The sequence below is a fragment of the Arachis ipaensis genome, chromosome B5 (genome assembly GCF_059453495.1).
Source record: "Arachis ipaensis isolate K30076 ecotype BB chromosome B5, ASM5945349v1, whole genome shotgun sequence".
NCBI lineage: Eukaryota > Viridiplantae > Streptophyta > Magnoliopsida > Fabales > Fabaceae > Arachis > Arachis ipaensis.
The window spans coordinates 41,690,661-41,705,326 of NC_142440.1; the positions used below are offsets into that span (position 1 = coordinate 41,690,661).

The 14,666-nt window shown below is 38.3% G+C and overlaps 1 pseudogene; it reads right to left on the bottom strand.

The window, feature by feature from the left end:
• Positions 1–13,001: 13,001 nt before the first annotated feature.
• On the bottom strand, positions 13,002–13,622 carry LOC107640543 (serine acetyltransferase 3, mitochondrial pseudogene; annotated as a pseudogene).
• Positions 13,623–14,666: the final 1,044 nt, after the last annotated feature.

Here is a 14,666-nt window from a genome sequence, read left to right on the forward strand (position 1 = left end):
GAAAAATATATGATAGAAAGATATGATTGGTAAAAATGAATCATGATATAAAAAAGATGAGATTTTAAAATTTAAAAGATATGAAAAAGATATAAAGAAGTTAATTCTAAAAAATTGTTGATGCATCTAAGAATTAAAAGAAGATATGATGAGTTGGAAAAGATTTGGAAAGGAATTGAAAAGATAAATAAGTTTTTTGAAAAAGATTTGGAAAGGATTTGAAAGAAAATTGAAAATGGATTTAGAAGAGTATTAAATTTTTGAAAATTGAGTGTGAGTGATGAAGATTTGTAACATGTTTATGCAGAAAATTATGAATTAAAACATGGAAGTTTGAAAAAATTTGAAGTGAAAACAAAATCTCCTCTCCCTACCTTTTCTGGCGTTAAACGCCCAGAATGGTATCCATTCTGGCATTTAACGCCCAGAATGGTATCTTTACTAGCGTTAAACGCCTAGAATGGTACCCATTTTGGCGTTTAACGCCCAAAATACCCCTTACTGGCATTTTTGTGCCAGTGAGCTCCTTTTCTCTGCTTTATACTCTGAATCTTTCTGTAACTCTGTAAACTCCTGCAATTGATAATTAACCTTGAAGATAATTTATATCAAACTCCTATAATTATTATTTACATAACAAATAAACTTTGCTAATGGCTGGGTTGCCTCCCAACAAGCGCTTCTTTATTGTCTTTAGCTGGACCCTTACTGAGCTTTAATCTAGTCTCAGTTTTGAGCATTCTTGCTCAGCATTGCTTTCAAGATAATGTTTGACTCTTTGTCCATTAAAAATAAATTTTTTTTCAGAGTCAATATCCTAAAGCTCTACATATTCATATGGTGACGCACTTGTAATCACATATGGTCCCCTCCACCGGGATTTTAATTTCCCAGGGAATAATTTGAGCCTAGAGTTAAACAGCAGAACCTTCTATCCTGGCTCAAAGACTCTGGATGACAGTTTCTTGTCATGCCAACTTTTTGCTTTCTCCTTGTAAATTTTTGTATTTTCGAAAGCATTGAGTCTGAATTCCTCTAGCTCATTCAACTGGAGCAATCTTCTTTCTCCAGCTAACTTGGCATCAAGTTTTAAGAATCTGGTTGCCCAGTAGGCCTTGTGTTCCAGTTCCACTGGCAGGTGACAGGCTTTTCCATACACAAGCTGGTATGGAGAGGTCCCTATAGGAGTTTTGAATGCAGTTCTGTATGCCCATAGAGCATCATCCAGACTCCTTGCCCAATCCTTTCTACGGGTACTCACAGTCCGTTCTAGGATTCGTTTTAGTTCTCTATTTGAGACTTCAGCCTGCCCATTTATCTGTGGATGATATGGAATTGCCACTTTGTTGTTAATTCCATATCGGATCAGAGCAGAGTCAAGCTGTTTATTGTAGAAATGAGTCCCTCCATCACTGATTAGTATTCTAGGGACACCAAATTCGCTGAAGATATGCTTCTAGAGGAACTTCAGCACTGTCTTAGTATCATTAGTAGGTGTGGCAATTGCCTCTACCCATTTAGATACGTAGTCTACTGCCACCAGAATGTAAGTGTTTGAGTATGATGGTGGGAAAGGCCCCATGAAGTCAATACCCCATACATCAAACAACTCAATCTCTAAGATCCCTTGCTGAGGCATGGCGTAACCATGAGGCAGATTACCAGCTCTCTGGCAACTGTCACAGTTACGTACAAACTCTCGGGAACCACATTGGAGAACTTTTGTGGCTATTCGCTCACCTCCGAAGTGTCCTCCATATTGTGATCCATGGCAATTCCATAGGATCTTCTATGCCTCTTCTTTAGGCACGCATCTGCGGATCATTCCGTCTGCACATCTCTTAAAGAGAAGTACTTCACATCAGAAATTAATTTTTTTGTTTGCTCTCTACTGTACTCTTTGGGTATGAATCTCATAGCCTTATAGTTTGCAATGTCTGTAAACCATGGTATTTCCTGAATGACAAAGAGTTGCTCATCCGGAAAGGTTTCAGAGATCTCAGTAGGAGGGAGGGACGCTCCTACTACTGGTTCTATTCGGGACAAATGATCAGCTACTTGGTTCTCTTTCCCTTTTCTATCTCTTGTTTCTATATCAAACTCTTGCAGAAGCAACACCCATCTTATGAGCCTGGGTTTTGAATCCTGCTTCATGAGTAGATACTTAAGAGTAGCATGGTCAGTGTAGATAATCACTTTTGATCCTACTAAATAGGATCTAAACTTGTCAATGGTATAAACCACTGCAAGCAGCTCTTTTTCTATGGTTGTGTAATTCTTCTGTGCGTCATTTAGAACATGGCTGGTATAGTAAATGACATGCAGAAGCTTATTGTGCCTCTGTCCCAATACTGCACCAATGGCATGATCACTGGCATCACACATTAATTCGAATGATAATGTCCAGTCTGGTGTAGAGATGACTGGTGCTGTGATCAGCTTAGCTTTCAGAGTTTCAAATGCCTGCAAACACTCTGTGTCAAAAACAAATGGCGTGTCAGCAGCTAGCAGATTGCTCAGAGGTTTTGCAATTTTTGAAAAATCCTTTATAAACCTCCTATAGAATCCTGCATGTCCTAGAAAGCTTCTGATTGCCTTAACATTGGTGGGTGGTGATAATTTTTCAATTACCTCTACCTTAGCTTGATCCACCTCTATTCCTTTATTCGAAATTTTATGCCCAAGGACAATTCCTTCAGTCACCATAAAGTGACATTTTTTCCAGTTTAAAACCAGGTTAGTCTCTTGGCACCTTTTCAGAACAAGTGCTAGATGATCAAGACAGGAGCTGAATGAGTCTCCAAATACTGAGAAGTCATCCATGAAGACTTCCAGAAATTTTTTTACCATATCAAAGAAGATAAAGAGCGTGCATCTCTGAAAGGTTGTAGGTGCATTGCACAGACCAAATGGCATCCTTCTATAGGCAAATACTCCAGATGGACATGTGAATGCTGTTTTCTCTTGGTCTTGAAGATCTACTGCAATTTGGTTGTAACCTGAATAGCCATCCAAAAAACAGTAATAGTCATGACCTGCTAGTCTTTCTAGCATCTGGTCTATGAATGGTAAAGGAAAATGATCCTTTCTGGTGGCTGTATTGAGCCTTCTGTAGTCAATACACATATGTCACCCTGTAACTGTTCTTGTAAGAATCAGTTTATTCTTTTCATTGTAAACCACTATCATGCCTCCCTTTTTGGGTACAACTTGGACAGGCATACCCAGGGGCTATCAGAAATAGGATAAATAATCCCAGCATCTAGTAATTTAATGACCTCTTTCTGTACCACTTCCTTCATGGCTGGATTCAGCCGCCTTTGTGGTTGGACCACTGGCTTAGCATCATCTTCTAATAGGATCTTGTGCATGCATCTGGCTAGGATGATTCCCTTAAGGTCACCTATGGACCACTCAAGAGCTGTCTTGTGTGTCCTTAGCACCTGAAGTAGTGCTTTCTCTTCTTGTGGCTCTAAGGCAGAGCTTATGATCACAGGAAAAGTGCCATCCTCTCCCAGAAACGTATATTTCAGGATGGTGGTAGTGGTTTGAGCTCGGGTTTAGGAGGCTTATCCTCTTCCTGAAGAGTTTTCAGAGGCTTTTCTGTTTCCTCTGGTTCCTCCAGATCAGGCTGAACATCTTTAAAGATGTCCTCTAGCTCTAATTCGAGACTCTCAGTCATATTGATCTCTTCCACCAAGGAGTCAATAATATCAACGCTCATGCAGTCATTTGATGTGTCTGGATGTTGCATAGCTTTGACAGCATTTAACTTGAACTCATTCTCATTGACTCTCAGGGTCACTTCCCCTTTTTGGACATCAATGAAAGTTTGTCCAGTTGCTAGGAAGGGTCTTCCTAGAATCAGAGTTGCACTCTTGTGCTCCTCCATTTCCAGCACTACAAAGTTAGTGGGAAAGGCAAATGGCCTAACCTTGACAATCATGTCCTCAATTATGCCTGATGGATATTTAATGGAGCCATCAGCAAGTTGAAGACATATCCGGGTTGGTTTGACCTCTTCAGTCAAGCCAAGATTTCTGATAGTGGATGCAGGGATTAGGTTGATACTTGCCCCAAGGTCACATAGAGCTGTCTTGGTACAAGCACCCTCTAATGTGCATGGTATCATAAAGCTTCCCGGATCTTTAAGCTTCTCTGGTAAGCTTTTCAGAATGACTGCACTGCATTCTTCAGTGAGGAAAACTTTTTCAGTTTCTCTCCAATCCTTCTTATGACTTAAGATCTCTTTCATGAACTTAGCATAAGAGGGTATTTGCTCAAGTGCCTCTGCAAACGGGATCTTTATTTCAAGAGTCCTGAGATAGTCTACAAAGTGGGTAAATTGTTTATCCTGTTCCGTTTGGCGGAGTTTCTGAGGATAAGCCATCTTGGCTTTGTATTCCTTAACCGTAGTTGCTACAGGTTTATTTCCTATAGAGGTGGTTAGAGAAGCCTTCTTAGGAGGGTTACAATCAGCACTTGCAGGTGTCTGATCTTTCATTGGCGTTTGAACACCAGGATTAGGGGTTGGATGGGAGTTTAACGCCAATTTTCCACCCTTTTCTGGCGTTTGAACACCAGAACTGGGCATGGAATGGGCGTTTAACGCCAGTTTTTCACCCTTTTCTGGTGTTTGAACGCTAGAAGTGGGCATCCACTAGGCTTTTAACGCCAATTTTTCACTCTTTTCTGGCATTTGAACACCAGAATTATTCTTCTCTGGGCTCTTACTGTCCTCAGAGGGATTTTGGGCAGTGGTTTGGTCATCCTCTGTCAGTTGTTCCTTTCTTGGCTTTCTGCTACCTTGAGCTAAATTATTCAATGTCTTCCCACTCCTTAGTTGGACAGCTTGGCATTCTTCTGTTATCTGTTTAGATAGCTGATGTCTTGTCTAATTCAATTGTGCTTCCATATTCTTGTTAGCATCTTTAGTGTCTTGGAGCATCTCTTTAAATTCTGCTAACTGTTTTGTCATAAGAAGCAATTGCTGATTAAGTTCAACAACTTGTTCTTGAGGACTAGGATCAGTAGATATTGCCCTAGCCTTCTCTTTCATGGAGGACTCACTGCTTGAGTACAGATGTTGATTTCTAGCAATTGTATCAATGAGCTCTTGAGCCTCTGTAATTGTCTTTCTCATGTGCATAGATCCACCAGCTGAGTGGTCTAGAGACATTTGAGCTTTTTCTGTAAGCCCATAGTAGAAGATGTCTAACTGTACCCACTCTGAAAATATTTCAGAGGGGCATTTCCTTAGCATCCTTCTGTACCTCTCCCAGGCATTATAAAGGGATTCATGATCCTCTTGTTTAAAGCCTTGGATGTCCAGCCTTAGCTGTGTCATCCTTTTTGGAGGGAAATATTGATTCAGGAATTTGTCTGATAATTGTTTCCATGTTCTTATACTTGCTATGGGTTGGTTGTTTAAACACCTCTTAGCTTGATCTTTTACAGCAAATGGAAACAGTAATAATCTGTAGACATCCTGATCTACTTCCTTATCACGTACTGTGTCAGCAATTTGTAAAAACTATGCCAGAAACTCAGTAGGTTCTTCCTGTAGAAGACCGGAATACTGGCAATTTTGCTGCAGCATGATAATGAGCTGAGGATTTAGCTCAAAACTGCTTGCTTTGTTGGGAGGTATACAGATGCTACTCCCATATGCAGCAATAATGGGGTTAGCATATGACCCCAGAGTCCTTCTGGACTGCTCATTTTCACTTAGGTCCATGATGGAGAAAAGGAAATTGATGTGAATTGCAAATAAAATATATTTTTATTTTTATTTTATTTAGTTAAAAACAAACCGAATAAAAAAAATAAGATAAAACAAAATAATTAGAAATTAAAATATAAATTTCGAAAATAAAAAAGAAAAAGAAAAAATGAATTCGAAAACTAAAATAATTACTTAATTAAGAAGATTTGAAAAACTTTGGATATGATTTTTGAAAGGGATTTTGAATTTTGAAATTTCAAAACTAAGATAAGGTAGAATAAAAATTTTCTAAAATAAAAATCTGAATTTTTAAATGAAATTTTCGAAAATTCACTTAAATAAATATGAAAGATATTTTTAAATTTAATGAGGAAAGAGAAAAATAATAAAATGACACCAAACTTAGAATTTTTAGATCAAAACAAAGAAAACAAACAGAAAAATTTTGAATATCAAGATGAACACTGAGAGCAACTTTTGAAAATTTTTTTTTAGAAAACCGAAACACAAAGGACACCAAACTTAAAAATTTTTATACTCTGAGCACTAATAATTCGAAAAAAATTGAAAGAAAAATAAACTTATGCAATTGACACCAAACTTAAAATATGAAACTAAACTTAAACAGAAGTCTAAATTATGAAGTTATTGGTTTTGAAAACTTTCGAAAATAATTTAGAAAAATAAAATAAAATAAGGATTTTAAAATTTTAACCAAAAACGATAATATAAGACTCTAAACCAAAAATAAAAATTTCTCCTAATCTAAGCAACAAAATAAACCGTCAGTTGTCCAAACTCGAACAATCCCCGGCAACGGCGCCAAAAACTTGGTACATGAAATCGTGATCGCAAACTTTTCACACAACTCCGTGCAGCTAACCAGCAAGTGCACTGGGTCGTCCAAGTAATACCTTACGTGAGTAAGGGTCGATCCCACGGAGATTGTTGGCTTGAAGCAAGCTATGGTTATCTTGTAATTCTTAGTCAGGATATCAGTAATGATTCTTAGTTTTAATTGCAAAAAAGTAAAAGAACATGAAATAAATACTTGTTATGCAGTAATGGAGAACAGGTTGAGGTTTTGGAGATGCTCTGTCTTCTGAATCTCTGCTTTCCTACTGTCTTCTTCTTCACGCACGTAAGGCTCCTTCAATGGCAAGCTGTATGTTGGTGGATCACCGTTGTCAATGGCTACCATCCATCCTCTCAGTGAAAATGGTCCAAATGTGCTGTCACCGCACGGCTAATCATCTGTCGGTTCTCACTCATGTTGGAATAGGATCCATTGATCCTTTTGCGTCTGTCACTACGCCCAGCACTCGCGAGTTTGAAGCTCGTCGCAGTCATCCCATCCCAGATCCTACTCGGAATACCACAGACAAGGTTTAGACTTTCCGGATCTCAAGAATGGCCACCAATAATTCTAGCCTATACCACGAAGGTTCTAATCTTAGATTAGAAACCCAAGAGATATACACTCAAGCTATTGCAGATAGAACGGAGGTGGTTGTCAAGCACGCGTTCATAGGTGAGAATGATGATGAGTGTCACGGATCATTACATTCATCAGGTTGAAGTGCAAGTCAATATCTTAGAATAGAAACAAGCGTGATTGAATGGAAAACAGTAGTAATTGCATTAATCCATCGAAACACAGCAGAGCTCCTCACCTCCAACCATGGAGTTTAGAGACTCATGCCATAGAAAATACAAGTTCTAATGTGAAATGTTATGAGGTACAAAATGAATCACTAAAAGTAGTTTTTATAATGAACCAGTAACCTAGGTTTTCAGAAAATGAGTAAGCTAAGATAGATAGTACATAGATCCACTTCCGAGGCCCACTTGGTGTGTGCTTGGGCTGAGCATTAAAGCTTTCACATGTAGAGACTTTTCTTGGAGTTAAATGCCAGCTTTGGTGCCAGTTTGGGCGTTTAACTCCAGCTTTTATGCCAGTTCTGGCGTTTAACTCCAGAAAAGGGTAGGAAGTTGGCGTTTAAACGCCAGTTTGCGTTATCAAAACTCGGGACAAGTATGGACTATTATATATTGCTGGAAAGCTCAGAATGTCTACTTTTCAACGCAATTGAGAGCGTGCCAATTAGGCTTTTGTAGCTCCAGAAAATCTACTTCGAGTGTAGGGAGGTCAGAATCCAATAGCTTCTGCAATCCTTTTTTAGCCTCTGAATCAGATTTTTGCTTAGGTCCCTCAATTTCAGCCAGAAAATACCTGAAATCACAGAAAAATACACAAACTCATAGTAAAGTCCAGAAATGTGATTTTTATTTAAAAACTAATAAAAATATAATAAAAAGTAACTAAAACATACTAAAAACTGCCTAAAAATAATGCCAAAAAGCGTATAAATTATCCACTCATCACATATCCAGCTGCAAGATCCCAGAATTTCTTTGACATGTGAGAATGGAACATCAACGCGCAAGTTACCTCTAAAATATGGTGAATTTTTCATTCTACAAAGCCATTTTGTTGTGGAGTTTCTACACACAACTAGTTTGGTGAATGATTTCCTTAGAGGCATAGTATTGTGTAAGCCGAAACTCAAGCCCATTGTCTGATATGAGCTTTTTAATTATGACTCCATATTGATTTTCAATCATTTGAATGAACACCTTAACTAATTGTGAAACTTCAGCTTTGGTTTTCATGAAATAGAGCCAAGTGTTTTTACTTTTGTCATCAACTATGGTGAGAAAGTACTTAAACAGATATAGTGTTGATAAGTCCCCAAATATCCATGTGAACAATGTCAAATTTATTATTACTCTTTGAGATTCTAGGAATAAAGGGTAAATGATTTTGCTTTGCGTAATGGCATGAATCACATGGCTTGCTTGAAACTGAATGTGTCATATCATTATACAATTTTTGCATTACATTTATTCTATTATCTGGTAAATGACCTAACCTAAAATGCCAAATTACATCCTAAATTAGGAGTGCAGTGTATGAATGATGTGCATCATGACTTGTATGTGATGTGGATGTGAGTGCAGTGGCTGCTATAGTTGGAATGGGAGCAAGACTTTCAAAAGCATATAATCTCTTCCTTTGCTCAGCTACACCAATTGTCCTCAAGGTGTTCTTGTCCTAAATTTCACATCCAGCATCATCAAAAATAATTCACATTTTAAATCAGCAATAAGTTTTGACAAAGAAATCAGATGAACTTGAAAGTTGGAATGTAAAACACATGCAGCAAATGAAATTGTTTTGAAAATAGTACAGTGCCAGTTGAATTTGCTATTGTGGTTGTGCCATCATGCATGTTAATCAGAACTAGTCTTATGTGATAGAGACTTTTGAAGAAATTTTTAGAATATGCAACATGGTTTATAGCTCCGGAATCTATGACCCATGAGTTATGATTAAAGACTAATAATGACATGATATACGAGATACCTTGGTTTGATGGGAGTGTAGTGGAAGTTATTTGGTTTAAGCTATGCTTTGGTTGTGAATTTTGCTAAAAGCCAGTAATGCTTCTTTCTACTCTGAGCTCAAATTGAAACCTGGTTTAGCATCATGTCCCTTCTGGTTTGGGTCATTATTCTCTGTATTCATCTCCTCTACAACCACATTATTGATTGATGAACCATTGCTCTTGTAATGTGGAGGATATCCATACTTTTTGTAACATGTATCAGTCGTATGACTGCTCTTGCCACAGTGTGAACACTGTTTAGTTCCTTTTCCATTTCTCCCTGAAGCTCCGCTTCCTCTTCCATTTCTGTCACATCCTCTGGGAGCAATGCTTGAGTTCTCAATTCTGCCATTCTTGGAGATAAACAGCAGAGATTTTCCATCTATAATATCATTCATGTGTATTTGCCTTTCTTGTTGAAGTAGAAAAGAAAACACCATATCCACCTTAAGTAAGGGCTTCATCAGCATGATTTGAGACCTTATTGTTAAAAATTATTCATTCAGTCCCCTTGGTAACCTCACTACATTTGACTCTTCTTTATATGCACTCATAATGCTAAACTCACAATTATAGCTCTCTATACACCTCGAACATGTTGGTATCAGCCTGAGATTGTCTAACTCTTCCCAAATTTCTTTCAACTTCGTGTAGTAACCTGTAACAGACAACTCTCCTTGCTTAATAGCAAATAGTTCTTTGATGAGCAGATATTTTATATGCTTTTTTGACATTACTTTCATATAGATTTTAGTAGTTTTTATTATGTTTTTATAGGTTTTAGTGTTAAAATCATATTTTTGGATTCTACTATGAGTTTTTGTGTTTTTGGGAAATTTCAGGTAATTTTTGGCTGAAATTGAGGAGTTGGAGTAGAAGTCTGATTCAGAGACAGAGAAAGCACTGCAAATGCTGTCCAGATCTGACCTGCCTATATTTCGAAGAGCTTTTCTGGAGATACAGAAGTTCAAATGGAGCGCTCTAAATGGATATGGAAAGCTAACTTCCAAAGCTTTCCAGCAATATATAATAGTCCATACTTTTCTTTGGATTAGAAGGCCTAAAACTGGCGTCCAATGCCAGCTTCCTACCCCCTCCAGGCGTCCAGCGCCCAAAGAGTAGAGCCTAGCATCCAAAGGTCCAGAGAGGACCCCCTAGCTGACATTCTACGTCCAAGAGACCTCAATGCATGTGGATCTCCTCAAAGCTCAGCCCAAATACTCATCAAGTGGGCCCCAGAAGTAGATTTTAGCACTAAATAGACTGTTTTACCTTACTAGTCATCTATTTAAGGGATTAAACTTATGTAATTCGGAGAACTTTTACCTTCTTCGAATTCTCCATTAGGGGAGACCTCCCGCTGAGGGAGGTCTGCCATTATTTTCGTTTTTACTTTGTATTTTATTTTCAGTATGAGTTTCTAAACCTCCTAGGTTGAGGGGAGGAGCCTTGCTGAGTCCCATGAATTAATAAAAGTACTATTGTTTCTTCTTCGATCCGTGTGTGATTAATTCTAAGATGTTTATTCATACTTCGTCGTGGTGAATAGGATGATCTAACCAATTAGCTCTATTCATCACATTAAGATGAACGTGTCTGACAAACACTCGCGTCTACTTGAATTCAGAATGCGTCTTTCACTAGACAATGATGAACAACAGCTTGAATATACATCTCTCAGACGGCTAATCCACGATTTCATTGGGGACTTCTCAAGAAATCAGTTTAGCCAATTTTCGGCGAGATTAGGGTCTCTGTGGTAGAGGCTAGAACCCAGATACAGCATTCTCTGATCTGGAAGATCCGACCTTGTCTGTGGCGTTTTGAGTAGGATCATAAAAGAGAATGGACTGTACGCGCTTCACCCTCAAGTAGAGATGGATCCACACTAAATCTGGGGTTCAGATCCAGAAGAGTATTGACAGCTGCTCAAACCAGTGTCAATCACTTACAGCCTGCCATAGAAGAAGATCATTCACAAGAAAAGAAGATAGTAGTACCAGAGTTATTTTAGAAAGACAAAGCAACTCCAACTCTCAACTTTATTCCTCTCACTGTTGATACTTCATCCAACTTCACATACTATAATCCTAATCAACCTAACAATAAGTACTCCTTCTAATTCCGCCTGACTAAGACCTGCAAGACAACTATAAGCTTGCTTTAAGCCACAATCCTCATGGATCGACCCTGACTCGCTCAGGTATTACTTGGACGATCCAGTGCACTTGCTGGTACTGCTGCTGTTGTACTAAATAGTGTGGGTTTTGCATACACGCGCACCATTCTTCCTCTAATTCAGCTACCCTATAGACATCTCCTTTACCATATATGTGCTTTAATTCATTCCAGAGCTCTTTCACTTAATCGATCCACACAACAATCTGAGCAATGTCTGGGCTCAGGGATTGGTTGATCCAAGATACCACACAATTATTGCATCACTCCCAAGCTTCAAGGGGTGTATCATCCTTAGCTGGTCTTCTAATGATTCCGTCAACAAATTTTTCTTTGTTCTTGGACCTCAATGTCCTCCATATTGCTCTTTCCTATGTTTGCTAATTGCAAGTTCCAAGAATCGTTGAAATCAAGGCTGAACCTGGACTCTCTCCAAGGTGAAGAAAATATGGATTTGTCAGATCCAACGCTAGGTTTAACTGATTCATGAGCTGCGAAAGTGCTTGAATGTCAACAGAGGAGAATGGATTTCCTTTAGAAGCCATGACGTTACTTAAATCAATGGATTTTTGAGGTGGTGTAGATCCAAATCTTTCTCTTTGAATTCGTTGATCGGAGTCTTTGTTTCCACTGAATTGATGAGATTCTTAAAACAATCAAATTCTTATCAAGCTCTTTCATGTGTATCCAAGAGAGAAGGCAAGAAGATACGGGAAGAAAGAACGATTGAGGGAAGAAGAAAAAAATCGTAGAAAATTGCAGAAATTGCTTTGATTTTTCAAGAAAGAGGTTTCGATCTTCGTTCCTCTCTTGAAACTCGATTCTAACCTAGCTCTCTGTCCACGCTCACCACACCATGTTCAATTTGGTGAGTTCTAGAGAGCTAGAGAAGAAGAACTTCATGCAAAACATTGTTGTGAAGAACCATGACTGAAGAAAGGGGCTTCTAGTCACTATACTTCATTTTCTAGTGAATTCTCCTCTACAGAGTTTATTTACATATTAAGTATAAATAGTGCTTAGTTCTAGCTAATCTTCTAGAAAATGTACTCTAACGTACTCTAATTAACTTTTTCTTTTCTCTAAACTAACTATACAATTATTTAACTACTACAAAATTGCTTCATCTTACCCAATATAAATATTAAGTTACTTTTGAATTATTACCATGAATTCTAGCATGGTTTTTCAGAATTATGGTATCCTCTTTAATTATTATCCCCAAGTTTTATTCATTTTTCTATTGTTTCTACTTGGTTATCCTTTAATGTTCTGATCGTGTGACACATCACCAAGGTTCGGAAAACCGGACCGGTTATCAAACCGCTCTAGCTACTAGTTCACTGGTTCATTAGTCCAACCGGTTCAACCGGTGGTTCAACCGAAAAAACCGTTTCAGAATAAAATAATAAATAAATTATATATAAACATCTTAAAATATAATTATAGTCTAATATAAATCTTAAATATCTTCCAAATTTAAAAACATATGAAATGTCAACCAAATCCATATGATCTTATCAAAATACAAAGTTAAATAGTGAAAAGAGCAATGGTGCAACCAGCAAGAATACAACTAGAAATAATCATTAATCACTCCTAAATTAATTCAAAACAGTAGCATAACAAATAATCACCCCTAAATTAATTCAAAACAACAGCATAACAAAATCACTAACAACACTAGTCCTAGGAGGAACATCCTTAATCACCACAGAACCAGCACCAATCTTAGCACATTCACCAACCTTAATGTTCCCCAAAATACAAGTCCCTACACCAATCAAAACCCCATCACCAATCTTTGGATGCCTATCACCAGAAGCTTTACTAGTTCCACCCAAAGTCACACTATGCAAAATTGACACATTGTTACCAATCACTGCAGTTTTACCAACCACTAATCCAATTACATGATCAAGCAGAATCCCGCTTCCAATCTTAGCACCGGGATGAATAACAACCGCGAAAACCTCGGAAACTCGGTTCTGGATCATAATTGCCAAGACTTTTCTTCCTTGAAGTCATAGCTTATGAGCAACTCTATGAGATTAGCATGCTAAGAAGCCTTTGAAGTTCAAGAAGCAATGCACATGGCTTATGCAAGCAGGGTCTCTTTCCTTAACTGCTTTGAGATCATCCTTCACATCCATGATTTCTTGGTCATATTTCAAGATCCCAACAAAAAGATCAAAGAGTGTGTTACTTGGAAGGCTTGCACTGCTTAATAAAACATATATGAAATTAAAAATAGCCACAGCAATGAACATTAACAATTCTGCCTACACAATGAACATTAACAATTCTGCCTACAGCAATTCATCCAGTCAACAATTATGCAAAACCGAGTAAGTTTCCAGCATTAACAAAGTACAAAACAGAGTAACAAATTTCAGCTTATTTAGCAAAGGAACGAACAGAAATTGAGCAACAAGTTTCAGCTTATTTACAAAACAGAGTAAAAAATTTGAGCAGAGGGCGACGAGCAGGACGAATCCAACGGAGGATGGGGAGAACTTACTTTCCCATCAGGCAGTGAAATAGCAGACTCAGTTCTAGAACAAATAATCATCCTAACCTTCAAATCAATAACTATTTCAACAAAAATTCAGAAACATCATACTCAAATTAAAAAATGGCAGCAGCAAGCCAGCAACATAACAAATCCATTTCAACAACATAATTTCAACAATACAAAATCAATGATTTACGTCATTTCAGATTCAAAAATTACTAATTATCGGACATTCAAGTTTCATTCAACACAGACTCAACAGAGCATAAAAGGGAATCACTAAACAGTTCCACTAACCTTCAACTGAGAGCAAGACGACGACAGCGACACCACGGCAAGCATCTCGAACTCGAAGCCTCGAACAGCGAAGTTAGAAGACGACGCGACGACGACGTGCCAAGCTAGGGATTTGGTTTGGAACAGGGGGGAGGAGGAGGCCGCGGAGGCGCCTACAACGACGAACGGTGGCGTCGAATCCGTTGAAGAGGCTAGGTTTTTGGTTTGGGTTTTGAATTCTTGAAGAAGCTAAGGTTGGTGAGTGGTGAGGGACTGATGGCATTTGATTCGCGAAAGGTTTGGGGGAGGGGGTGAGTGACGCGGCGTGGCTTTGTTTTTTTAAAGAACCGGCCGATTTCCGGTCCGGTCCAACCGGCCGATTTTTTGCCGGTTCGTCGATTTTCCAACGGTTTTGAAATTGGCGGTTTTAAGAGGAGGACCGGACCATTTCTCTCACCGGTTCTCGGTTCAACCGGCCGATCCGGTCCAATTTTCAGAACATTGCATATCACCATTACCATAT